Genomic DNA, 27,126 nt, shown 5'->3' with positions numbered 1-27,126 from the left:
GTAATTATTAAAGATAATTCAATTTAAATATTATATAATCATTTTTTATATCATTGATTATTTTTGATGAACTCGTCGATTAAAAATAACCCATTAAGTCTTGAATAGCTACATTTTCAACGCTTGTATTTTTTGTGAAAATGTTTTAGGAAAAATATGTAAATAAGCGTATTTGACATGAAATTTAATGTACTTTCAGAATTTTTGAGCAGATTTCTCTAAAAATGTAATATTCATTAATTGTGTGCGAATTTTTTGCTATAATATAATGCAACGGTAGTCGATTCAATTGATCGAACCGTTCGCGATTCTGAATTTCGCGCGTTAGTTCTAAGTTTTGAGAGAGAGAGGGGGCGCGCGATCTTTCAAATTAGCAGTTACGTCTCAGCTGTTGATACGAGAGGATATCGCCGGAATTTTGTTTGCACCGTTTTCTCGCCGAGTGATAGTTTTACCAGGAGTAATTACACGCGCGAGTGCAACAACGTGATCGGCAGATTACAGCATCACGGGAGCAGCATATTTGCAGCTGATAGGCGGCACGAGACAGCGCAGCTGATATAACAGTTCCGGAGGCAGTTGATATATTTTACTGACATCAACAATTACGGCTGATCACCGTAATTGCACCGCAGGGTAGGTGCACCTCCCTTTATTATCGCGTGTCAAAATATATTTATTATTTTGTTTAGCCGCGTTAGCGTTGATAATTTTGTATTCGCGCCGAGCGTTAGATCGCGCCAATTTTCGTATCTTCTCTCTCTCTCTTTCTCACCGGAAAATTATTTAATTGTAAATCCTATTCGCGTGCGTCAGTCTTTCGGCCCGACAAAGACTGTATAGATTTTTTATGAATAAACTTTGTCAAACTTATTCGCCGATTTCGTCATATGATTTTCCTAATAGTTTAAGAAATTGAAATAGGCTTAGGTGTTAATCCTATTACGTCTAGGGGATTAAGCGGAGAAGGAGTAAAGTCGCTCACACTTCAAACTCATCGTGTGTCACAAAGCACGTGACTTAAGGTGAGTTCAACTCCGCTTGATCGAAGACAACCAAGTTAAATCAGCTGACGTTAAGGCGAATACACGTACTAACATACGTGTTAACGGAGCGGCGGTTTGCTCTGCATCGTGGGGGTTTGCTCTTATATAAATTTCCCATTTTTGCAAGATAATCCCCCCGTTACAATAATTATAACTCTTTTTAAGGATCAACGAAGAGTTATACGTGAACGATTACTCTATAAGTACGATGATGAGATGCGAGCGATGATGATGTCTTTGACTATCGACCTATTCTGGATATCCCAGTCATAAATTAGAATCGAGAAAATCATTTGCAGCAAATACTTAACATTGAAGATGATAATATCATTGATGTTAACGTTAAAAAAAGTAAAGCTGAAATATTGTTAGCTGTTTTGAAATATTCATTGGTCTACAAGCTACTGTAATCTGCAATAGCCGATTTGTTCAAAATGTTAAACTTTTTTTTTAATGCCTACTTTTTTAACTTTAGCTGAAGTTGGGGGTCAGCCGATCGTGGCGGCGATTTTTTCTAGGGTAGGGTATGATAAATGAGGCCTTTTGCCGCCCGCAGAATTTTTTTTAAGGCCTTATATATGTACGTATATATATTTTCTCAAAGGGTTAAAAAAAGGCCTTTTTTGGACTATTTTTGAAAAATCATAGCTCCGCGAGTTTTTAATTTTTTTTGACGTGCGACATCTTGCTGGATCCGTCTACTCTTGTTCTTTAAAAAAAATAGTCCAATATCAAATATACATATATACACTTTGTTCCCATGAGGTATCGAAGTGGATACGAGGCCGATTTCATGGTCATCTTTGAAGCCATATAACTTTGTCAAATTTCAATATTTTTGAATGGAGTTTTCGGGATTCTCTTCTTCTTTTCAAGAGCTTTAATTTGAGATCCCACCTGTTTACCCGTTTTATTTGATGCATTAGAACCGGAGTTATATTACTTCAAAGATGGCGGTATTTTCAAAAGTGGAAATTTTCAAAGTGATTTTAAAAAAACTCTTTTCTTTTTTTTTCTACTTATATACATTTTTAGATAGCTTACACCGAGTACAAAACTCCCTGGAATTTTTGGGATGTTGTTTTTTGTTCCTTTTTAATAATTGAAGTTTCAAAATTTCGAAATTTCAAAATTTCGAAAATTTCAAAAAAACCACCATCTTTGAAGCAATATAACTCCGGTTCTAACTCATTAAATTAGACGGATGGGATCTTAAATTAAAGCTGTTGAAAAGACAATGAGAACTCCGAAAACTCCGTTCAAAAATATTGGAAATTGACAAAGTTATATGGCTTCAAAGATGACCATAAAATCGGCCTCATATCCACTTTGATACCTCATTGGAACAAAGTATATATATGTATATTTGGTATTGGACTATTTTTTTTTAAATAACAAGAGTAGACGAATCCAACGAGACGTCGCACGTTAAAAAAAATTAAAAACTCGCGGTGCTGTGAATTTTTAAGAATAGGTCAAATAAGGCATCTATTTATCACTTCAGTGAATATTTTATAACAAAATTTTTTGAACTATTCTGAAATGAGTTTTTAAAAAGTAAATAGGGATTTTATTGTGATTAAAGTATGGAAGTCAAAAGGAAATAAAGATCGTATTTTGAAAGATTAACCAATGTTTATTTTCACAGCCTCACGAGTTCAAAATAACTATTCTGGAATACAGTAAATTGCACTAATTTAAAGCGAATCCAACGAGATGTCGCACGTCAAAAAAAATTAAAAACTCGCGGTGCTGTGAATTTTTAAGAATATAGGTATAATATTTACATGCTCGGCCCCATGTGTTGGCGGGAGGAATTAAGTCCCCAACCATAACTCAATCAAAGCGCATCTCGAACGGTCTCTTTGATAAGTCTTGCGTGCCACAATATTGGATATTCGCTCCGTGGATAGTTTACAGTCAGCGCCATCATTGGCTGATTTATAACTTTTGAGACGCCAAAATACGTGACAGTGAATGGAATGATATGAATTTTTAACGTGTTATTAATAATCTGTTGTTTAATTTAAAAACAAACATTTACATAGGAACATCCTGTTTTAATTGCTGCACTCGATGCATCAGTTGAAATTATAACTTCACACTTCAATAATAAATTATTTGACGTTTCACGACATACAACCTTACTGTTTTGTATGCGTAACTGATGTATTGGATGATTTTGTACTATACTTTAGCACTATACTTGTTATTATACTTCATCACTACAATTCTTGCTCTTATTATTCGAATATATCGAGGTTTATCGTGATATTTAAATCTTGGTTTGTGGTTATATAGCGTGAGGTTGCCAGTATTTGATCATTTATGTATCAAACTATACTTTCAGATAACGAACTAAGTGCGGCAATCAAAATAGTATGCTCCCATGTAAACGTTTTTTGAAATTTAATTACAGATTATTAATAAAACGTTAAAAACTCATATCATCCCATTCTCTATCATGTATTTTGGCGACCCAAAAGTTATGAATCCGGCCATTGATGACGCTGACTGTAGACTATGTACGAAGCGAATAGGAACCAAGAATAGGAACATTCCTCTTTACGGACATTTGTTGCAGAGTTATATGTACTACCGCGGTTGTACTTATGTAAAATTCATACTAATTTTAATTTTTGTGAGTAACGTAATGTGCATGACGCACAAATACAATTTTAGTTAACTAACGGATGCATTATCGAATGACCTAATAATTTATTTACTTATTCTGAGTTTATTATTTTTGTAAACCTACATCATTCAATTACTAATGTTGTAAAGCAGTCTATAGAGCCTACTGTTTGTTTGGACCTAATTCATAATAAATAATAAGTAGTTGTCATTCTATTTTTTGTAAAATATTATCTACCTTAACTTCTTTAATACGAATCGCAGTTTTTTATTTGTATAATGTAAATAAAAAATAATAATTTCTAATTTGAAATTTTTCTTCAATGGGTAGATAGTATGATGGTGAAAGTAAGTAATAGTTTTTTTCATTATTCATATTCTTTATTAATCAGTTATTTTAAACAAAATCAATAAAATTAAATTTGTACACTCAGCCAATTTATTACTTTAAAAAAATGTAGGGTTTATTATTTAGCAAAATGTCATAATGTAATTATGATTGTTTTCAATATACAGTCATTTTAAAATTGATTTTATGTTGAACAGTTATGTATAAAATGTACCAATATACATAGAAGTAACAATAATTATTCACTTTTTCACAATAAATTCCATAAAATATAATCAAATTAAATATTGGCATATTTTTATGAATAGCAAATTTTTATAGTTTCTCAATATTTCAGAACATCTAGTGGAATTATATGAATCTTAAAACTAATTTATATTAATAAATGTGCAAAGTTTGAAAACTGTTGTTGATTTCATAATATAGTCTGGATATGTTTTGGAAGTATCCCTTTTATTAAATGAGATTGTCACGTGACTGAACGTATTTTATTCGTGCTTGGATTGGCTGTGTGTGACGTGACGTATTTTATTTGTGCTTGGATTGGCTGCAGTCAATGTGTGTGGCGTGATAAAGATGTCATTAGTTTATGGTCAGTGAGATGGCGCGCGTGCAGCGTTTAAAAGTGACATGCGATTGATTAACTGTCTTAATTGAGTTTTGTTCTTATGGCATTATTGGCAGATAGTGCAGTGTACTAAGACTATAAGTGTATCAAATTCATTCCAATTAGATCTATTTAATTAATCAAGCTTCAAGTGAACAGGTAAGCTTTTTAAATAATTATAACAATGTATATTTACTTTACAGTAATATTTCTCGAATCAGATGACTTTCATATTGAACACGTGTTCTTTCGCGAAATAAATAACTTTGAGGTTAAGCACGTGTTCATACCAGAATTAAATTCAAATATTTATTGATTGTAATACACTTATTTTTCTATACAGAATAGAAATAATGGCGTTTGAATACATAACAGATGCAGATTTCAGTGAACTTAGAGACAGAGATGAGACAACGTAAGTTGATGTGTATATATTATTATATAAGTACTATTTATCTCTATCTCATGAAAGGATTGTGTGCTCATTCCTCTTTTTGTATTTTTTCATATGAAATGTTTTTTTTTACAGAGAACTGATTGGCTATGTGGACGAAGTCCATGCACCAGCTGTGGTTGGGAGTAAATCTAAATACGATTTATTCAAATTTGTTTTGAACAATGGTAGTTCAAAAAGGATTGTGTGCCTGGTATGGGGAAAATCGGTAATCCAAAAGCATGAAGGGGATATTGTTATTGGACGTGTAAGTTAATCTATGTGTACATTGCTGTATAATAACACTATAAAATATTTATTATAATAAATTTTATACTTTTTTCAGATTTTACACATTGAAGGTGCTTATACTAAGGCTGTATCGATGAATTATTATAAAGAAACCAATAAATACGTTCCCTTTGAACTACTAATTAAAGATTCTACTATTTTAAACAATCTTGGAACTCATCAGTTGAATGCAAATGCAGATAAACTCCTTCCTCAAGAAGTGACATTTAAGACTATTGGTAAAGTTCAGGGTTTAATTGGTGAGTTTCTATTTTTGAATGTTTACACATACCAATTTTAAAGTTGAATTTAAAAAAAAATGTGTTATCATAATTAAATGACTAATTTGATTATCATTATGTTTCTAGCTATCGAAGGGTACATCAAGATGAAGTTTGTCAAAGCAAAGAACAAATTCAACAATGAAGTCTATGGTTGCGGTGCAATTACCGATGGCAATTATAAGGTTACAGTCCATGTAGCCAACTACACTGAGATGGATTTGGAAAAGGGAGTCTTCGTGAAAGTAATTGGTGAAATTGAAAAACTTGGTTCGTAACAAGAAGTACAACTTAGTGAACTATTTTGAATTCGTGTTTCTTTAACAAATGTCATTATATAATTTGCAGGTGGTCCGGTTGTTATAATGTGTAGAGATGCAAATTCAATTACTCCTGTAGAAAATACTGAACCAATGACACTTACTCAGTTGGCTCGAGGATTAAAAACACCTAAAAGAGGACTAGAATAATTTGTTTCCATTACGAAATATTTTCACTTATTTCACGTGTTGCTTAATTTAATTTATTAGCTTATTTAATTTATTTAAATCAATCATCTTATCTTATAGAAAAATTTTAAATTAATTATTAAATGTTCATTTACATATTTCACATTGCATGAACAAAATTATGTATTACAAAATGTATTGTGTCTATATTAGCTAAAAATAATTCATCTTATGTTATATAAATGACTTCCATGACTGTTAGCTTGCTATTAATACTTACTTTCTAATTGAATAAAGTCGACTGATTGAAATAATAATATTACTATGGTATAAAATAGTTGACTAAAAGTGTAACTTGAATGTACAGTATCTTTTTAAAATAAGCATTGTCATTGTAACTAATCATTAGAACATAAATTGTTATACATATTGTAAGATCGTGATACGTATTTATAGTAATTTCTAAAAATTAGTGCAAATGTTTTGTATATGAATATGTGTCATGAGATTTTAATATACATTAATACATGTGATATTATTTTTATGATGAAAGTTTGTACGTCAAATGTAAATAAACATTTTGTACATCAAATATGAATAAATATTTTTTCAAATTTGTTCTATTTCATTTATTACACAATATACAAGTAAAAAAATTAGTAATTTTCAAAAATATATTACACTTATACGTTTGATTCAAATCCATGCTTAATGTCATTTATAATTAAAACTAGAACACGACAGCGCGCTTCATGGATCCAAACACACGCATATATAACCTAACCTAAACTACTGGCAGATTTATCGTGCTATTAGATCACGAATAGCTTGGCTTCACATATCACTTTTCTATAATCACGTCTCCACCTTTCAGCTAATTAAATCACGAATAGTTTGTCTGCACACCACTTTTTTATAAGAAGATAGATAACAAAAAACAATTTTTTGGAAAAGTATTCTCCAGTTACAGGGTTTAGCTGCGATTTGAAAACGGTAAGTAACTATATTTTCCCATTGAAAATTAGCTGCAGTTAATTTGAGCATTTGCAATAAGTTATGTTTAGTAATTGTATTGTATGACGAATTTATTATTTATAATCTACGAAAATCTTACATTATTAAAATAATAATTCTAAATAAAGGTCACAAGTAATTTTAATAAGTTGATTGTTTCGTTGTTTGTTTTATCGGAAGTTTAATTATACTTAATTCTTGTAATATAGATAACAATGATTTTTTTCAGGTTCCCAATTCCTTCATTTACATTGTATAAGATTTTTTCCAAAAAATATTCTTGGTCACGGCAATAGTATACAGTTCAGATGAAGAATTCAAAAATATTATCAATGCAACTCCTGGTACAGTGTAAGTAGATACAAAAATCAACGGCTATTATTCCACCCCCAGAGTCTAATGCTACTCTTTTTTTTAAGAATTGCTTCTTTCGAATCACACACATAACTTTTAAAAATAAACTACATAAAATAATTTGTGTTCCAATTACGTAATACACATTATTATCAATATAATTTCAGTAAATTAACAGGATAAATTGACGATGTAGAAATTTCACATGCTGGTAAAGATAAAGAAATGCCGTTGATAAAATTTAAAGTAAGCAATAACAATAGTAAGATTCATTGTGTGTGATATGGGGCCAGCCAATGATTGACAATTATAAGAAATTTATTTTGAAAAACAAGGTTATAATTTAGTTGAATTTATTGACTTTTGTATCTTCAAATACTCAATAATCTACATTGCATTCTATTGCTGATTATCAACATTATTGGAGCTTTCTTTATTGGATGCCTTTAATTAATTTTCTTTTTATGTTTTAAAAAAATTATTTATTTAATGAGAATTTTCTGATATTTCAGTTTCAGATTACTTTCTAGATTGAATGAAAAGTTTTCCATAAAAAATGAATATTGAGAAATGTGTAGTAAAACAATTAGTAGACACTCAATGTGGTCAACATCAATTTTTCAAAAATGGTGTTGATGTAGAAACCTTATCACAGAATGACTTGAAAGCTCTCAAATAAAGAATACCAAATTTCCCAGAGTGTCCAATTGGTGTGATATGCCCCAAACATTACAGTAAAGCATCAGCTAATTATTCTATTGACCAGAAAAGAAGTTGAGATCCGCTTAGTAAACACAAAAAGGCTATTACAACATCATTGCGAGATGTTTCATTAGAAATATGTGAAAAGTTTCTTGAAGCTAAGAAGATCCTAATACCTCCTGGAAATTGTGTGTTAATTGTACCATACTTGTCAATGAAGATATTAAATGGCATGCAAAACTGAATACGCCTAATTTACAAGAAGAAACTAACGTTCATACTCAAACCGAACATGATTCACAAAATTCGACTAGTACAACAAATAGTGAAATAATGAACGATATAAATTTGACATCTACAGAACAATCAGCATCCGATAGTAGTTCAGGGTTTCTACCTGAAAGTGAAGAACAGAAATTGAAGGATGAAAAATTAAAAAGGCTTCTAGCTAGTATTGATTTACCATTGCCAAAGCGACCAAAGCTGTATGGAGAGCGCTTAGGAAAATGGACTGAAGATTTTGCTCACGAAGATTGTGAGCAAGTAGTAGATCAAATTAATGAAACATTCCAGACAAATGTTAACATGCTGGAAGTAAAAAATTTAAGAGAAGATAAAAAGTCGCTTGATTCAATACTAACAAATATAACAAGTGTTTATAACAATCAAACAATACCTTCTGAAAAAATTAAACTTCTAACTTTATTTCCAACTCATTGGAGGTACACAGATATCAAGCAACATGTAGAATGCAGTAGTTATATGGTCAGAAAAGCTAACTTACTTCGACAAAGTCATGGTAAATTTTCCCTATAATTATAATGTATAACAGTTTTTTTATTCTTTATGAATCAAATCATTTTATTTCAATTATGAACAATTAATTGATTATAATATTCTAAGTAGCTTTTAAATGTATTGATGGCAAGAACATTAATATTTTTTCTTAATTTTAATAAATACTGATTTAACAACTTTTAGGTGTTCTGGAAAAGCCGAAACGTAAAAAATACCTTCATTATTCGGAAGAATTTATGGAATCTGTTGAAGACTTTTATAGAAAAAATTCCACTGTAATTCCTGGTGCAAAGGAATGTGTATCTGTATATAATTGAAAAACCAAACAAAAAGAAATGGGTTCAAGTAAACTCCTGCTCTACACCTTGAAAGAATTGTACAATAAATGGATTGAAGATCACTTGTAACAGTATGAAAAAATTCCTGGATTTTCGTTTTTTGCTAGTATAAAATCCAAGGACTGCAAATTTGCTGGAGGTCCAGGAACTCATACTGTTTGCGTTTGTAGCGAGCATCAGAATGCAAAATTGAAATGTAGAGCATGTTGTCTTACTTTAGAATATAGAAAATTATTGGATTTGTGCGTATATTCAGTGGAAAATGTCGGTTGTATGCTCCATGAATGTTCTAAATGTCCAGGTCCAGAAGCTATTCGGAATTTTTTGAAAAGTAAGGATTTAATTAAATCAAGTGGTACTATCACATACTTCAACTGGACATCAGCTAATATTGAATCTAAAAATAACGATGAAACTGAAGCTAATAGTAGAGTGACTCTTCGTGAATTTACAGAATACGAGGTGTGTTCAAAAAATAACGAGAATTTTCGTTTTATGAAAAAAATATTTATTTATTCATCTACATTAATGTTGTCGCCTTCAAAGTAGTCTCCTTCGGATACAATACACTTATGCCAACGCTTTTTCCAATCCTCGAAACACTTTTGAAACTCGATCTTTGTAATAGCTTTTAGCTCTTTCAGCGATTCGCTTTTAATGTCATCTATGCTTGTAAAACGACGGCCTTTTAAAGTTCTCTTTATTTTTGGAAATAGAAAAAAGTCACATGGAGCCATATCTGGCGAATATGGAGACTGAGGCATCGTTACAGTTTCGTTTTTGGCCAAAAATTCACGAACAAGCAATGAAGTGTGAGCAGGCGCATTATCGTGGTGCAAAAGCCATGAATTGTTTTGCCACAAATCCGGGCGTTTTTTTTCGGATTGCTTCACGCAAACGACGTTGAACTTGTAGGTAGTACTGCTTATTGATTGTTTGACCTTGTGGCAAGAATTCATAATGCACTATGCCATTAAAATCGAAGAACACAGTGAGCATAACCTTCACATTCGACCGCACTTGTCGAGCCTTTTTCGGTCTTGGCGATCCAGAATGCCTCCACTGGGACGATTGAGCCTTAGTTTCGACATCATATCCGTAAACCCATGTTTCGTCACCTGTTATAACACGTTTTAGTAGTTCTGTATCCTTATTGACTTCATTTAGCGACTCCTGAGCAACTTCCATTCGCCGCTGTTTTTGTTCGAAATTCAACAATTTTGGAACGAATTTTGCTGTCACACGTTCCATACCCAAAACATTCGAAAAAATTTGATGGCATGAGCCAACTGATATGCCAACATCATCAGCGACTTCTTTGATTGTGATTCGGCGATCGTTCATAACCATTTCTTTCACTTTTTTCACGTTTTCATCGGTTGTTGATGTGCTTGGGCGTCCGGGTCGTTCGTCATCTTCAACGTTTTCGTGGCCATCTTGGAAACGCTTATACCACTCATAAATCCTTGCTTTACTCATAACAGACTCACTATATGCCTTTGTTAACATTTGACAAACTTTACTACACTTTATTTCATTTTTTACTCAAAATTTAATACAAATTCTTTGATCCATTTTTTTTCACAAACGAAAATCGCCGAGCTCGAAAAACACGTCTAACGTTAGCGGCTGCCACTTAAAAAGTAAGCAATGAATATTGCTGAAAATTTTATCGTACTTCAGGGGCATGTGTACCAACATAATAAAAAAAAATTTTATACAAGCGGACTCTCCAAACCCGCGAAATTTAAAAATTCTCGTTACTTTTTGTACACACCTCGTACGTTGATAGCTTTTACGATCAGTTCATCGAAGATATTTGGAATTTGAGAAAACACCATTATGTAAGTGAAAGTCAGAAGAATTATTGCGAATATGCGAAAAACAGCCTAGCATATGACACAGGATTACTAATGATGGATTTCGCTGAGAATTATTCTTTTATAGCCCAAAATTCTACTCAGGCCTTTTACTACAATAATTCACAAGCAACATTACACCCTTTCGTATTATACTACAGAGACAACAATGGTGATCTAAAACATCAAAGCTTCTGTGTAGTAAGTGATTACTTGAAGCACGATGCATATGTTGTTAATATTTTTCAAGAAAAGGTCATAGAAATTATAAAACAACGCTTTCCGTGGATAAAAAAGATGATATACTTTTCAGATGGCGCTCCATCACAACATAAGAACAAGTTTGTGATTCTTTGATAGTTTTCCATTTATAATAATTTATTAAAACATTATGATCTGTAGTAATGTTTTTTTTTAATTTACAGAAACAATTTCAGCAATATTTGTGCACATGAAACAGATTTCGGCTTAAAAATTGAATCATACAATTTTTTTCCAACAAGTCATGGAAAAGGGCCGTGCGATGGTATTGAAGCTGTAGCAAAACGTGTTGTAAGAGATGCATCGCTAATGTTACCTCCTGAGAAGCAAATTCTTAATGCTTACTGCATGTACACATTTTTGAACGAAAAAATCGACACAACGAGGTAAATGCACACTATTATTTATATCAATTTATTAATTAGTATCTCTTATATTACATTCTTTCTTCACAGATTTATATGGCTCAGTAGTGCTGAATGTAACCAACGAGAAAAAAAAATTAAAAATGCGATTTTTGAATGCACAAACCGTTAAAAATACACGTAGTCCAGTAGGGTTAGCAGAGAAACTTCGAGAACATGGATGTAAGAGCCAACTCCGAGATTATTGTTGGAATCGCTCAAGAATAATGTCAGAAACATTATCTGATACCCAGCGCCTTTTTTTTTGCGGAGCTTTTTGCACCAAAAATCGGAGAAGGTGAAAACACGCAAAAATGGCCTGTTTTTCATCACGTTTCTGCATATTACTCGTGAAATATCAAGTATTCGTTAAAACATGTAATAAGCAAAGTTGTAGAGCGGGAAATTTCCTACAAAATGGTGTATTTCAAAGTTGAAAAATTGCATTACCGTCCGGCGCAGCGGCCGAATAAAAAAAAAAAAAAAAAACACGAAAAAACGGCCTATTTTTCGCAATCGAAAATCGAATTGACAATTCCGACGAACCTATAACATATTACACTTTCTGAAAACGCCTTTTTTCAACGATCAAATCCGTGAAAGAACGACATCGCTATCTTTTTTAGTTCTCGACTTATCGTATTAGTTAAGTAAATTTTCTTTCAAAAAGGCGATATTTTTAACGCAAAATAGAGATGACAAGCCGGCCGATGACATTGTCGCCAATTTTTGTCATCATTGTTAGAGCTTTCAACTACTTAATTCCGTAATTTAATGTATGATTTTTAATTATTAACCACCCCGTGCGACGTTTTCTTTGAAAAATTCAATTTTCGCCTTAATTGCAAAATGAATAGAGCCACAGTAGTTGACTCGAATGGAAAGCTTGAAAATTCCTCGGAAAGTGCTTGGAAAAAGGAAACTTTTGGCGCTTTAAACGTTCGATTCCGATCATTGTATCCAAAGTTATGGACTCTCAAAGTCAAGCACGTGTACGCGGTTACACAACAATTTCGCGATGAAAAAAATTTACTCGTTTTCCTGTGGGCTTGCACTTGCCACGAACATGAAGATTCAATACTCGACCCTGCTACATTTCTTTCAAATAAATCACAAAGGAGAAGCGACGCACGCAAAATTCGCTCGCCGACGGCCGAGGCGCGGCGGTGGGGGAACCTCGGCGCTCAGCCAGAAAAATGAGTCGGCGAGCTAAAAATCGTTGCGCGCTCTTAAATTGAACTTATCTCCGTTTGTTTTCATCCGATTTTGACGTTTTTTTTTTTAATTTAGTATAGCGAATCGAGAGGAATCTAAATAACCCATTAATTTGTCCCTACGATACATTACTCACCGGCGGTGAGTGGGACTAGAATTTGTAACATTTTTGGTGCGATATAATAACATTGTTTATAAAAATAACGTACCGACACATGAACTTACTTTCAATATCTGAGTCGGTCAATTATTTTTGCTATTAGTTCATACACTCTTACGGTCCTTCGGTATTTAAATCAAGACAATTATTATCAGACCGTTGAAAAACATGTACAATGGGTTTGGAAAAATAATTGTTCATAATTTTACCTTCTAATAAGGCGCTGAAAAAGTGTCATAAAAATAGTAATCAACGTATATCATATATATTATTTTTTCAATAACTCCAATTCGAAATTTTCCGGCAATATTGAGGGACTCTGTTGTGGAGAAGAAAGATGGCGCATCAGTTGCCAGGTGAAAGTTGTTACCTGCTCTATGGCACGGAGCTATAGCCAGATGTGCGGCCACGGAGGGTCAATATAGTTTGGAGTTTGGCGGGAGACACGTGTTCTAACAATTTGTGCTTCTATGTTACGGCATCATACGTTGCGGCGTCCTTGCTAATCGCGTGTTTATTCAAACATCGATATCAAGTTGACTTGAATATTTACTCTGTTACATTATAAAAAGTAAGTACCTTTCAGTTCAATTGTAATGTGCGCGAAGCAATTCGACTTTAACTGTCGTACTCATTTGGCAAACTATCATGCAGTCGCGAATAATAGAAATGCTCCAATGGATTTACATTATATTTGTGTTGATCGCAATTTGAAGATAGATACTTGTATTCCGACATTATAATTTTTAAATTGCGAATCAATTTTCTGAATTGTCAAATTTTATTCCAGAGTGTTCTCATAGACAAGCCAAACCAAGCCAAGCTGTAAGGTAGCATCGGTCGCTCTCTCCGTGCGGGTTCGTCTACCTGGCTAGCCATCTACCTAAAGCCGTCGCCACAGGGGGTCTGGACATGCACATTCTATTGAGAGATAGTTCGTAGCGTGGGTAAGAGTTGAATCGTTTGGTCAATTATTTGGAATGGAATATTATATGTAGTTTCATGTATTCTCAGATATTTTGTCGTGCAATTGTAATTTTGAATGACTCTTTTTAATGCGGCGATCAAATACTCATTTATTCATGTTTAGGCCGATAAAACTAAGTCATGTTTTGATATTTTTACGAACGGTCAAATTCGGGATCTTATATAATATGTGTCATTCATTGTAGGAAAATAACATACGTTTAAATAATTGTAATACAGTTTGTAAATAAATTAATTGGTTCCGTTCTAGTACAGCGCACGATGGCTGACGATCGAGCTGACAATGCAGTTTCGGAGCAGAACATTTGTATACTATGTGACAAACCAATTCTTCCGCAATCCAAAGTTCGCGAGGTCAAAGATGAGGCGTTGAAGAGAGTTCTGGAGGCAAGTAAAAAACGAGATGATAACCGGCATGACAATATTAAGCGCAATAAGTCTATCACCGTTCATGAAAACTGCGCAAAGTCGTATACTAAGCAAGAAAAAATCGACCAATACATACGAAAGGTTGAAAAAGAAAAAAATAAAGCCGCACCTTCGCATGGCACACGCTCGACGTTATCAGTTCCGTTCGATTACATCAATCTTTGCTTCTTTTGCGGAAAAGACGCGTCGAAAGATTTTATTCATCAACAAGTAAAAAAGCCTATTCAACGTCGTGAGAAAGTCTCCTATGTAACCGTTCCCGAATTTCAGCAATCAATAATTGAGAGATGTGGTATATTAAAAAGTGAATTAACTGTACAAGTATTACGTCGTATCGAATCTGTATCAAATTTAGTTGAAGTTCAAGCTAGATATCATAAATCTTGCTTACAACAATTTCACTATGAGACTAACACTCAGACTTCGGCAGAAGAGTCTCATACTGCTAAAGTTGCTCAATTTATAGCGTCGTACATGATGGAACATCGAGAAGAATGTCAATTTTGTTTAAAAACTATCTTGCAACATTTTGATGGTGACCGTGACGTAGGCATGAAATATTTGAAAGAACATTTGTACACATTTTTCGGTAATGATATTGTCATACATCCTTCGAAATGTGGTCATATTATCACTTTCATCGACGCCGGCGCAAAGATGTTAACTGAAAGTTGGTATGCAAAACAAAAAACACTGAATGAAGAGAAAGAGCGTGAAAGTATTTGTAAATCAGCCAGAAAAGTAATTTTTCAAGATATTCGAAAACAAGTTTACGATACGCATACTTATCCTGCGCCGGAAAATTTTCTTGATCAAGTTAATGCTGATATACCCAATTCTCTACGCGTTTTATTAGAAGAAATTATTCTAAAGAGCAAACGTAAGCCTCTTGATTTTGAGCCGTTAATTGTAACTATAGCACATATGATTATCTCTGCTACTCGTCCAAGATCATATCTATCACCTATCATGATCGGCCTCGGCGCTATGTTTGATAAACTGTATGACTCTCGAGAACTCATACAGACTTTGAACGCAGCAGGCATTAGTGCATCTTATGATGAAATTAGATTATTTCAAGCTTCGTTGTTGAATTATCTGGGAAGTGAGGAAAAATCCGATATTTATAGCGACGCTTACATTCAGATGGTATTTAACAATGCTGACCACGACGTACGGACAATTGACGGACGAAATACTTTTCACGTAGAAGGCGGCATAGAGATTCTCACACCTGGTAATGTAGTTACTTCAGTTGAACGTGTGCCACGATTGGCAAAATTACCAAAATCAATCGACGTCGGAAAATTTGGTAAAATCGCTTTACAATATATTTCAAAAGACGCATGTCAAAAGGTATTAAAGAACGTGGAAGTTGTCGATTTGAATAAATTTGTAGAAGTTAATCGCGTAGTTAAATTACGCGCCACAGATTTACTGTGGTTGTTTGATAGAATTAAATATCCGAATGATTTCAAAGGGTGGAATGGATTTATGGAGACTATAACCCAACATCAACCATACGAGAAAAGTAAAGTTCGATTTCTCCCATTCATTAACAATCCACCAAGCAATTATGAAACTCTATACACTGCCTTGCGAATAGCTGAAGACAAACGTATTCTGTTGGGTCAAAAGGATATTTTTGTTACATTTGACGAGCCACAATTTCGTAAATCTAAGCAAATTTTGCTAGTTTGTCGGGATAGAGGCGAGCTTTCACACGTGCACGTGAGGTTGGGCGGGCTGCATTTACTTTTTTCTTATTTAAAATCTATTGAATTTTTTACAAAAGGCAGCGGTATCAGAGATCTGTTTACGAAAATTTACGCCGAAAACTCAGTAGACAAAATTTTAGATGGTCATGCTTATAGTCGAGCCGTAAGAGGACACACACTTGCTCATTTGGCTCTGGGTCGAATAATTCATTCTTCTTTAGAGTTAACGCAAAATGAAGATAATTTAATCACAGAAATGCTTGATAATATTGACGATATATTATCTACGGTTGAAAATGAAGATTTTATAAAAATTCATGATAAATTTGTTAATCATCTGGAAAATTTGAAAAAAAGGGGACCTACTGCTAAATTTTGGGGACTTTATTATGATTCAGTTACCTTAGTTAAACAATTCATCGAAGCCGAGAGATCCGGTAATTGGGAACTACATTTGTCTACTGTCCGTAAGATGCTGCCTTTTTTCACGCGACAGGGTATTTTAAGTACGCTGAGTCTTCCCAAATCTATTTACAAGATATGTACCAACTTAGAGACAAAATGGATGCAGCCGAATTTGAAAAGTTTGTGGATAAGGGGTATTTTACAATTAGACGTTCGGAAAAATATTATTGCGGAATTTGGAGTGACATGGCGATCGAACAGATCTTGATGCGTTGCATGAAGACTAGGGGTGGATTAACGCGCGGAAGGGGCGTAAGTGACGCGGTCCTGGCCAAGTTCATTTTGAATATGCCATCTTCAGCTGCACTAACAGAAGTAGTCCAATCTTTTTATAATGTAAACTTTGCATCATCAGAGCAACACGTAGATGCTCGACCGAGTAGAATCGAACGCGATGCTGCAGATGTCGAAAAAATGTTAGCATTTTTTATTACATATAATCCCTTTCGTAAATAACGTCCGGCAAAGAGGGGAATGATAAAGTGAACGTTCACAATACAGCGGAAATCGGTTATGACTTAATGAATAGCATCGTGGGTGGAACATTCGGAAACTTGAAATTTAAACGAGTGAATAGAGTCGTTTCTTTGGAAAGCCTTTCCGCTGTAAAAATAGATGGTAAAGAGGTAATTATTAATTCCAATTTGATTTATCAAAGAATAATTGTTGGAATGAATCAAAACCCGGATTTATGAAGCTACTTTGATTTCGAGTTGTCCACATTTCCCTTGTCTCTCTTTGAAAACGGTTCATTTCGTAAAACAAATAAATGCAAACTGTACGAATCATTCTTACCAGTCAATGAAATGCCTCAAAATTGTATAAACGTGATTTACGGTGGACTCTTAATGCATAAGGTTGTATGGCCAAAGGACGTCACTTACGACGAAGTAATGAATCGCTACGTAGAATTTCTCAAAAAATTTTCTAAAAATAGTTATGTAGTTTTCGATGGGTATCCGGAGTCCAAAGGGAAATCTACGAAAGTTATTAAGCGACAGCGCAGACAAATAAAATACTGCACAACAATAAATTTCGAATTGAATATGATAGCTGATGTCGCTCAGGAATCTTTCTTTGCAAACGAAAATAATAAAAAAAGGTTTATTGAAAAATTACGCGTTAAATTAGAGCAGGCCGGTTACATAACAAAGCAAGCATATGAAGATGCTGATAGACTCATCGTTGAAACCGCGATTGAAATGGCAACAGATACGACCCCAGCTGTGATAGTAACTGAGGATGTAGATATTTTGATTATTTTATCTTTACTCGCTAATAGTAATAAAAAAGTTTATCATTTTAAGCCAAGTAATGGCAAAGTTGAAGAAGCGTTGTATACCTCTGAAAGTTTTGCATATCCAAATTTAAAATGTTTATTGGGTTTTATACATGCCATGACTGGGTGCGATACGACCTCAGCCTTCTTTAATTACGGTAAAAATAAGCTTATTAAATTACTTTCTGATAGGCATGAACTATTCCCAAAATCTTTGATATTCAATGATAAAAACTGCAATAAAACCGATCTTGTTAACTCGGGTCTATTAATAATTGCTTCAATGTATAGTAGACAAATTAAAGATGTAAATTTGAATGAGCTACGGTATAAACTCTTCAAGAAAAATTCTAGCAATAAATCGTTTCAATTAGCTCGTCTACCACCCACTGAATCAGCTGCCATCCAGCACATTTACCGCGTTTACTTACAAGTTCAGTATTGGTTGGGTAACGATCTAAATCCTGAAGATTGAGGTTGGGCACTGAAAAATAGTCGTCTAGAGCCTATCTACGGTCCGACAGAATTTGTTCCTAAAAATTTTCTTCGGGACATTAGTTGTAAGTGCAAGAAAGGATGCGGCAAAAGATGTAGTTGCGTTAAACACGGTTTAAGGTGCTCGGAGTACTGTGGGGGGTGTCACGGGCAGACATGTAATAATGTTGAAACAGTCGCAGACATTGTAGATTTAATAGATAATAACAACGACAACTTTGACGAGACAAACGAGACAAACGAGATAGACTACGATGACTGTAACGTTGTTTCCAGCTTGCAAGATGATAATGACGAAGCTATTCCCGATAATTCTGGTGACGAAAGTAGTGGCGAGGATGACGGTCATGATAGCGATGATAGCGATGATGATAGTTTTAATGGAATGCGAGAGAGTGTGAGTGAAAATGATTCCGATAGCGGACTGCTGCAACAAAAGCGAGCGAAAATGATGGATGAATGATTATTTTTATAAAGCGTTTTGAATGAGTGATACTTATTTTTAATAGTTCATTTGTATTTTTTATGTTAATAAAAGACTCTAAATGAAATGTTTTAATAATTCATGTTCCCCATAACACTATAAACTATTTTTTTTTATGATTTCAGTATTTCATATCATGATTTAAATACCGAAGGACAGTAAGAGTGTTTAAACTAATAGCAAAAATAATTGACCGATTCAGATATTGAAAGTAAGTTCATGTGTCGGTACGTTATTTTTATAAACAATGTTATTATATCGCACCAAAAATGTTACAAATTCTAGTCCCACTCACCGCCGGTGAGTAATGTATCGTAGGGACAAATTAATGGGTTATTTAGATTCCTCTCGATTCGCTATACTAAATTAACCCATTAACGTCCAAAATGTCAAAATTTCTTGCGCGTTTTCAAAGTGATTTTTTCCTATGTAATTGGCGTTGAAAAAATTCTTGAACCACATATTCTGATGTAAAATTGCATGCTCTTTCAGAATCCGTTGCCAGAATCATGATAAAACTCACAGGAAAAGAGATATGCTCGATTGAAACATAAAAACACCTAAATTTTCGAAAAAAAAAAATTTTTAGGATTTTTTTTCGAAGTGTTACGGTGAAGATATCACCTTGCGACCGTGATCAAAGGTGATCATGGGATTTGAAGTTTAACAGGGAATTTTTTTGTTTACCTTGAACCATCGCTTCTTTACAAAATGGCGGAAAAAACGAATTTTTTTTTTTTCAATCTTCATCAACTTTTTTCTCAAAATCTATGGTCTTTAGAAAAAAATTCATAAAAACAAAAATGCCTTAGAATCGCTCGAGGAACATTCTCAAATTTTTTCAGAATTTTTTGAGACAATTTTTGATTTTTCGGGAAACTTGGGAAATGGAATTTTCAAAAATGTCTCCAAAAATTCTGAAAAAATTTTAAGATGTTTCTCGAATGATTCTAAGACATTTTTGTTCTTATGAATTTTTTTCTAAAGTCCATAGATTTCGAGAAAAAAATTGATAAAGTGAACATAGCGGCCGAAGCGAATTTTTATTTTTTGCTTTTTGGATTTATCGGATTGTTTGAAAAATTAAAAAACTTCCAAAGATCTTTTACAAAAAATCGCTCAAAGGAATTCGAAAAAATTCACGCTTGTGTTTTGATGAATTTCAAGCAATTTTGTTCCTTAAATTTTTTTTCCAAAGTCATTTCCTTCTGAGTAAAAAAATCGCAAAGTTTTTTATTTTTGAAAATTTTCAAAAAATTATAACTTTTTTATTTTTCATTTTAGCGAAAGTGGTCTCTGTTACTTTTTTGTAGTAAATGAGCCAGATTTTCATAAAAAAATATGAAATATTAATTTTTTTAACATTTATTACTAAAAATTTGAAAAATAAAATTTTTTGTTTACGAGTTTGTCTCTTGTAGCCGCTATATTGGAGCCGCCATGTTGGATTTTGCAAAGGCGCACACAGCATCAGAAAGTAGATATCCTAAGCTTTAAAATGAGTAAAATGAGTATATATATATATATATATATATATATATATATAATGTTATTGAATGTATAAAGCTATGTTTTGTAAAATAAGAACTCTTTATATATGTAATTTAAATATACGACGTCACTCAGAAAATTTACACAAAAAAGCGTCAAATTCAAAATAAATAGAGGAAGAGCTTGAATTACTGTCAAGGAAACAACGTCGTCACTCTTATATCGCTACCGCCGTAGATTACCTGCACTACGCTGGATATATAGCACTCACGCTTATAGCAATTTATATCGGTTACAAGGTAGGGTTGTTTAGCAACATAGCTGTGATTTTACAATATATTTTTAGACGTCTTATAGGACATTGTTGTTATAATCGTGCATCCCTTCCGATATACGAGTAGTTACCTACTTCTGTTGCTTTAACGTTCAAACTGTTTCTGATCTGATTAATAATGGTATTGTCTGTAACTCTTTTGTACTGCACAATGTGCCTCCACCACTGGTCGTGAATATATTGTGACATTCTTGAGGACAAGAATCAGCTTAAGAAATGGACTGTCATGCGATTTATAGTTATTTCCTATAGTTCTAAGATCATATGTCATACACGTGTATTCGTCGCACATGCGGTCCAAGCGCAGTACTAATAGAAATATATAAGATATGCCGTAATAAACAAACAACATGTACGCGGAATATATACGCTAGGCCGAAAATGAAACAGAACATAGATACGTAGAGATAACCGCCACCCGAAATAAATAATTAAGCTACACGCATCTCTGGATTCCTAAGACATACTTGCTCCTAAAAGAAGTGATAAGTACATATCTTCTAGCACCGACGGCAAGTTTGTAAGCCCCCGAGAGGGACAAGCGTAGGTAGTCTTGTACACGATCTCACCATGTAAAGACATCTCTCTGGAGCTCTGTCATTTCTTAATAAAATTATCAGTACATAAATACTGTCCTTTACGTCTAGATTCCTATAAGTACCCGCATGCGCTCTTAACTCTCGACCATCGCTACTGTAATGTGCAAAATTTATTCATAAAAATAACGTCACCAATAAAATAGATAACATCAAACTTTATTTGATAAAAATCAGCACACACCAATGTAAAGGAGCTTAAATGCAACATTCTTTCAATATCTTAAGTCGTTAATAACAATGATCTTGAACTAATTGTTATAATTTTCTATTTTAGATATTCAGTTCTTGAATAATCTTTTGAAAACTCAAAATAAAAAATTGTAACTCTTAACTTAAAATCAATGTTATTAACAATTTAAGATATTGAAATATATTACATTTAAGATCCATTACATTGGTGTATCTGCTAATTCATATCTAATAGAGTTTGATTACTATTGGTTTTTTTTAACCTTTACTTAACTCGTTTCGGCCAAAAATTATTATTAGTTTCTCTTTCATGTATTGACATACTGGATATTTATTTAGATTCCTTGTCATTGCAGTAAGTGCCTGCATTTATTATTTTAATATCTGTCCAATTGGAAGAGCAAATTTTCAAACAACGCGGCTGCGGACGAGCGAGACGACGAGATGCGAGGTCGCGACGTGGAAAGGCTGACTGGTGCTGCGCGCGGCGGCGGACGGCGCGATCTATCGATTGTCACCACTCGGCCGTCGGTCGGGGGGGCGCCGGCGTGTGCCGCTGCTCGGCACATAATAAAAAGGAATATATTTTTTTTTTTTTAATTCTTGTTCCTGCGTGTTCCTGAGGATTTTTGCTTGCGAAATCAATCATAAAATTCAAGGGCCCGATATATCGGAAGGCGTAGCCCTAATCAAAAGAAAATGCCTCGGTGTACGTCGCAACGGCAAAGGGACGTCTTCGTGGTCTTACACTGAGGCGTTTTCTTCTAATTAGGGCTACGCCTTCGAATATGTTGGGACCTTTAATTTTATGATTGATTTCGATAGCAAAAATTCTCAGGAACACGCAGAAGCAAGAATTTTTCAAAACAAAATATACTTTTTGAGATATTAGCATTTGTTTAAACAAAAAGTTAATAACTTTCGAAAAAATATTTTTATTATTTATTGTTATAATTATTTCGAAATTTTAAGATATAAGTTTTTTGAAAAAAATCCGACTTCGATATCTTTATTAGTTTTTAAAATATAGCCGTTTGAAAATTTTTTATCATTTTTCTTTAATTGTTAATTAATGTATTGTCATCAAAATTTGGAAAAAATCTCACTTTCATGTGTACAACAATTGTGCCAAATTAAAAAAAAATCTGTAACCTAAGGGTTATAAGTCAATCGAAATAGCCAAGAATAACAATTTCATCATTCAAGATACACTCAAAGATAATACTAAAATTTTGGTACCTGGTGACTTGAAGAGAACTTGGCTAGAGCAATTCAGCTTCAAAGTATCAAATTTAAACGATTGGAGCTAGTTTTTTATTAAATGTTTGAAATCTATTGTTGTATGGTCATACCACAATGGCAGATCCAAACTACACAAGCACAATACTAAAATCAAAACGTCAAATGCATGAAACTGTTTTACATTAATGGCAAGTATGTGTACTGGTAATGGAACGATAGAACTATTGAAGCATTCTATAATATTTTAAACAAAAATTATATTAAATTAATTAATGTAAGCTTTTTTCTAATGTAAATTAGGTTAGGTTTTTATCGAATAAAAGCACCAAAATTCAATTTGTAATTTCTTTATTTTATTCCTTTATTTTTGTTTATTTAGTTTTTTACATTCTTTCCTTTTATAATTCCAATTTTTACTTCTTTATAATCTACGTATAACAGCTGTGGAATATGAATTTTGCAATTTTGAACAATTTTCTAAGAAATTTTATGGAGAACAACTACTTCTTTGTATTTTTATCATTGTATAAATATATTTTGAGGCAGATGTATTATAAATAAACGTTTATTATGTAGAATCCACAACAAAATTAAAAGAAGCTCTACCTTCTATTTACTCTGATTTCTTTGAGTGAGTGCATCAATAAAATTATATTTGAGAAGTACAATAAGGTCAAATCATACTTTGAAATAATAAATATGGAATTTTATAAATATATAAACCATAAAAGCCATTTTTACAATTAAATATTTAAAGTTTATTATTTACCCAAAAGTATCAAATTAAGGATTACTATTGATAATCACTTTTGGAATCGTTATTTATAAATAAATCATTGATAAAGAATATTACAAGAAAAATGAGAATAAGCAATTGAAACAAACTTAAGTAACTGCATTTATCAATTCTATAGCTTTTCTTTTGAATAAAGAAGAACTAGATAAATTTTGATGCATTAATATTATTGTTAACAACAATTTTTGCAATTATACTTTTAAAATAAATCATAAGCAAACTAGAGATGTACTTCTGTAAATCACTATGAAAATAATTTTTTTATTATTGAAATAAGCAAATTTTTAAAACAATAGTATTTTTAATTTTATGATAAAATTATCATTGTATAATAGGCCAACTTTACTTAAAAAATTGAATTTATTATCAAGAATATTGAATACGTTATAATCAGTGTATTTGATTGATAAACTAATTTTTTTTATTCAAAAGAGAATTAAAGATTAATTTATTTGTAACATATTTAAACTAACTTTTCTTGAAATCATAATATCAATAATTTTTACTAAAAAATTTGATAGCTATTTAAGATGAATTGATTGTATGCTGATTTTCAAATACATTTAACAAATCCTAGATATTTGCTTGAAGAAAACATGTACAATACAAAAGTTTTCAAGTTATCTTTATTAATGCAATCAAATAATTGAACTTTTATTGGTAAGTGCCATTGAAAATAATCAATAAATTTATAAATTCATTTTTTAATAGTATAAAGTTTACAAAATAATCACAATGATAACTTATAAGTAACTAATACAATGTTGTTATTCAATTAAACGTACTTTTGATCATTTGATATACCTCATGTGATATTCAAGAATAAATATTTTAAAATTTTAGAAATAGTTCTAATAGAAAGTGACATTAACCTTATTTTTAATATATAAAACCGTCACAGTTTAAATTAAAAATACCCAATATTTTTGAATTATTCAAATTCAGAAAAGTAATACATTACTATGTGTATTGTAATAAAATAAAATAATCTTCATACATACAACAACATTTTTGTAAAAAGAATTTTGAAAAAAAAATATATGTTTAATAAATAATCAATAAAACTGAAGAAATATTCCAAATATTTCAAAAGTATAATCAAGTACTCACGCTTATTGAAATTAAGTCCAAAACAGTATCTGAGCCTGTTAAATTTTATCAATTTCAAATTACTTACGAAAAAAAATATAAATTTAATATTTGTATGCAAATGAAAAAACTAGTATTGTTTAATTTTAAATTATTACTTATTATTCAATATTGAGGCATTTTATAACAACTGATCAGCCCGTGAACTAGTCACTCATTTATTGATTATTTCATGATTTGTAAATTACCCTATAATAACTACAGTTATGCCAACGTAATAAAAGAAAACGAATAATAAATAATACATGTCGGCGTATTTCTGTTTGAACATTCTGAAAATGCTCTTTATTTCAATTGCACCCCTTCAGTTGCTTAAAAAATTGAAAATCAACTGCTAATTCTTAGCTTTTTTCAAAAGCGATAATTTTATAATTACATAAATATTTTCAGAAAATGATTAGATAAAAAAATGAAACCCTAGAAGAATAAAATTGCACCCTCTCCACTTTTTCAAAAGTATTGAATATATAAAAAATGATGGAAAATCAAATACTTTTGTATGTTATACGAAACACGTATACTCATTTGGCTATTAAGAAGTATGCGTATGTATAGATGTGTACGAGGAGTCTCATGTAAAAGGTTGGTCGCAGTGTGAGGTAGCCAGGCTCACACTCGGGAGGTTGGTAAGGTAGAAAGCGTTTCGTCCCGATGCTACCGGCTGGACTCGTCAATGAGGCTCGACGGCCGGTAACATCTGCCTCATACGCTCGAAGTGCTTGTGTCGTTATATGGAGTTATATATGCAGTGAGCATATTTCATGCCGCTCGTGGCTGGTCGTTACCATCTAGATGCGGACGGTCGAACCATGAGACTGCCACACTCAGCTAATAGCCATGTGACGTCGGGAACAGGTCAGGCCATATAAAAGCGGGAAATTTAAATTTTTATGAAAGGGGAATTCCCTTAATTAGAGTAATGGTTAATTAAAGTCTGACCTTGTTCTTGATGACGCGCGTTCCCCTTCTGGGATTAATTCTTTATAGCCTACTTTTTATGTGTTTTGTCTTATAAAAGAGGTGGGAAAGCAACTGTCGAAAGAACTCTGTATTCTACTCTGAAAGACTCCAAAAATCTCTGTATCACTTATGTTGAGTAATAAATACTAAAATTAAATTTCTACGAATCATTTATTATAAATTAGAAAAGTCTTACACCTACTCTATATATAGCTACGATACATCCCTGGCTTCTGTAGTACGAGTTTCAGGACGAGTCAATTTACAGGTAATTTTATTTAACTGTTACCTTTCTGATCGGTGCTTTAGTTAGATTGCCAGCCTGCTCTAGTTTAGTCTCGTACCCGTGATAAAGCGCTTACACGTTGACCGAAAAGAGACAGTCGCGGTTGAGTAACTAAAGTCAATTTGCAGCCGTTGCGTAAGACGTAACAGCCATATCGCGGCTATCGTCTGCTCTGAATTTTTGCGGCTTTTTAGAAACAGCCATAAGTTTTTGAATATGATGGAAAGCAAAACGAAGAACACAAATATGTAATGGCTGCGGGAAAGCGAAAGTGAAGTGCGTACTATACTCATCGTGCGCCTTGATCTCTCTCTCTATAGAGCCTCGATCTTCTCAGGGCAGCAGGACCGTTTTTTTTTTATTTTCAGTTTTCTTTTAGTTTTCACTTCTCAGAGTGCTTTAAACTTATAACATGGTGAGAAAGTACGTCGTGACCACCACTGGAGGCGCCACCTTCTAGCGGCTCGGTTTTGGCGCGGCTCGGAGGGAGAGAATAAAATGCTCTCTCTCACTCTCTGCTTAACGCTGATTACGAAAGCAACGTTTAGTCTTTGAGAAAATTTTTAAGAGTTTCTTCTAGTTCAATTGTAACTTAACAGTGTGCGCAGTGTTTCTTAAGCCTATATTTATATTTAAGAGTTAATAATAAAGAGCTCAGTTAATAATCTTGTGTCCCTTAATTATATATTTATATAAGTGCCTATATATAAATAAAACTAACTACTATAACAGGTTGTGGGCACCCAGCACGCTAAACTCTTCGTTTTTTTTTCTTTTTCGAAAGACGAGTGTAAAAGATTTCAGATTACACGTAAGTAAAGAGTAGTAATTAAGAAGTGAAGTGAAGTGAACGTGGTATATTTAAAAAAAAAATTGAAATAAGAATCCCACAAAAAGGGAAACAGGCTTCCGTGAACATAAAGAAAAAGTTGATTGAAACGATTAACAGATATTTCTAGATTTTTCTTAAAAACTCATTAATAATATAAAAGAAAGAAGTCAACATAAAAAAGTCGTAACAAAAAGAG

At 32.7% G+C, this 27,126-nt stretch overlaps 1 protein-coding gene across 1 annotated transcript in view; it reads right to left on the bottom strand.

Annotated features, from left to right (window-relative positions):
• Positions 1 to 25,026, bottom strand: part of LOC131668536 (homocysteine-responsive endoplasmic reticulum-resident ubiquitin-like domain member 2 protein) — a 306,905-nt gene extending 281,879 nt beyond the window's left edge. The window contains exon 1 of the mRNA XM_058942820.1: positions 24,814 to 25,026. The gene's annotated coding sequence lies outside the window, so the exon portion shown is untranslated. The remainder of the gene's footprint in view (positions 1 to 24,813) is intronic.
• Between the last annotated feature and the right edge of the window lie 2,100 nt (positions 25,027 to 27,126).

The sequence above is a fragment of the Phymastichus coffea genome, unplaced genomic scaffold (genome assembly GCF_024137745.1).
Source record: "Phymastichus coffea isolate CEN01 unplaced genomic scaffold, Cenicafe_Pcof_1.1 PCOF00006, whole genome shotgun sequence".
In the NCBI taxonomy this organism is placed as follows: Eukaryota; Metazoa; Arthropoda; class Insecta; order Hymenoptera; family Eulophidae; genus Phymastichus; species Phymastichus coffea.
The sequence above is the reverse complement of the archived record's forward strand: the minus strand, read 5'-3'. Positions and strand labels throughout refer to the sequence as shown.